The following is a 2,682-nucleotide window of genomic DNA, read 5'->3' on the forward strand; positions in this document are numbered from 1 at the left end:
ACGCTCAATTATTCGGCCATAATCCCCAAGTAGGAGGTGTTCTGTAGACCATCAACTTAAATACCTCTAGCCTTAGATAGGATTATATACTGGTTGAGTTTGTAACCCTAGTTTTACAAGATGTCAACCTATTTTAACTATTAAAACATGTGGTTAACCTATGTGAGCATGCAACTTATCTTTATTATGGATTTTAAACGTCTAACCTAATTTTATAACAACTTAAAAAATTTTAGACATGCTAAGCATCCATAACATACATCAAAGGCATCAACATTTAATGTAACATTTATATTAAAACATTTGAAATCTTATACATGCATACTGTATATTATAACACTTTTATAACATACTTCATGCATAAATAATTAAACACAAACTGATATGGTTTTAGTTTTGGCATTTTCAAGCAAACGAAGACCTAATTATTAAAAAATTTCGCAAAAATCGGCTCCAAAACACTTTTGGATAGCTTGAATCATTTTGAACTGGACTCGAACCTCTCGAATCAGACCTCCAATGCTCAAAATTGGGCTGCACTGGGAAAAAACCATCGAGTACCATCAAACATCTAGTATGTCATCAAGCATGGAGTATGCCCTCAAGCATCGAGTATGCTATCGTGCATCGAGTATTTCACTAAATACCATCGAGTATGGCATCGTGTACCATCGAGTATGAGCATCGAGTACCATCGAGTATGAGCATCAAGTATTTCAATAAATACCATTGAGTATGAGCATCAAGTACCATCGAGTATGGCATCGTGCATTGAGTATTTCATAAAATACAATCGAGTACCATCAAGTATGGTATCGTGCATCGAGTATTTCACAAAATACAATCGAGTATGAGCATCGAGTACTATCAAGTATGGTATCGTGCATCGAGTATTTCACAAAATACCATCGAGTTGCTCATCAAGTATGGCACCATGCATCGAGTATGAGGCATCGAGCATCGAGTATTGGGCAGTGATTGAAAATCCAATTTCAGCTGCTCGATCTTTTTCACTTCTTTCTTCAATTACATCTTAATTGCAACTCTAATGACTCCAAATGAATTGTAGACACTAAATCACACATTAAGGCCCATCAAACAAGAGCCAATTACAAGAATTACAACATAATTAAAAAAAAAACAATGCCAAAACTCAGAAAAACTATATCAGTTCATCGTTTTCATACAACTTAGGAACAACACCCACCAAGCCAAAATTAAACTGAATTGATTGCTTAAATGATGCTCTAATACCAATTATTGGAATAAGGAAGCATGTAGCGGAAGAAAATAGGATCATTAAACATTCTAATTCATTAATTTTTGCTTCAAATTCAACATGCTCATAAACTAAAAACAAAGTTTCAACACTAACCTTTGAAGTACCTCTTGAATCACGCTTCAGCTACAATCTCCTTTTCCTTTGGTTGTGAACCACCATAAGGTCTTCCCTACTAGGAGCCTTATATTGAGTTGTGGGACTCAAAACAAGCTTGAATTAGGGAAATTGAAGGTGAATAACTAGTTTTTTAGCAGTGTGAAGAACACTTCTTCGAATAGATTTTTTTAACAAAAATCTCTTCAATGCATCATCGATTTCCACTTCAAAACTGAAGTTTATATTGCATGACATTCAAGCAACAAATCTTCTGCATGAATTCCTGCTCAAGCTTGAGAATTTGAGCTGTAAAAATAGTGGAACCACGAATGAGCAGCTAGGTTGAAGAAGTGGGAAATTCCCACTTTTCCAATTTTTATTTCAATTTTGAAACTTTTTCAAAATTAAAATTAAAAATTAAGTTTTCAATTTTAATTCTTTTATTAAAATTGAGTTTTTATTAATTTTACAAAAATTAATTCAATAATTAATTTTTCTAATAAAACTAATAATTAATAATTAATTAAACAATTTAATTAATTCTAACTAATTTAATATAAAATATCAAATTAATTAATCATCAATTCCACTATCATGAATCCCTATTCGTGAGTTTAATATTTAAAGCATATTTAAATATTAACCAAATCTCTAATTTCATTTAATTCCAAAATTAAACGTGTAGTTATATCACATATAATTACTAATTCTTTTAATTCGTATTTGAACTATTCAAATCAACTTATAATGCTACGCTAAAACTAATCTATTTGTGAGCTAGTAGGTGGATCTAATAGACCAACAGATCATGTGCTCCAACAATCCGAGATTAATCGACTAAACTCTTTACACCAAATTAACCCTCATTCGTTAACTACTGGGTCATTCCACTAAAGCTTAGTGTTGCACTCCCCTCACTGTAGATATATTGTGTCCACTTGATATAACAATGATTAGTAAGTCAACCCTTCACAGGTTGTTCGTAATAACAACTGGGTCAAAAGGTTGTTTTACCTCTGAGATTACATTTTGTTTCTTAATTCCCACTAATCCTCTAATAAACAATTAGTTTGTGATCCGATCATCAAACTGAGTCCCTCATGGGCCAATGAAAGGGTGGGGCCCTTTGTTCAAGATCCAGAGTCAGCAATTAAGGGAACAACCTCTCTACTATCCCTAAAAGAGGGTAGGAGTGAGTTTCATCTTGCACCTTATGTCCCCAGCTATCTATCCAGTCTTATCCCTGAAATGGGAGGTTTATTGAACCGGCATTGTTAAGTCAACCCTCACCTATGCAAATCTAA

The sequence above is a fragment of the Benincasa hispida genome, chromosome 12, assembly GCF_027475165.1.
Source record: "Benincasa hispida cultivar pf3 chromosome 12, pf3_genome.v1.1, whole genome shotgun sequence".
Lineage (NCBI taxonomy): Eukaryota > Viridiplantae > Streptophyta > Magnoliopsida > Cucurbitales > Cucurbitaceae > Benincasa > Benincasa hispida.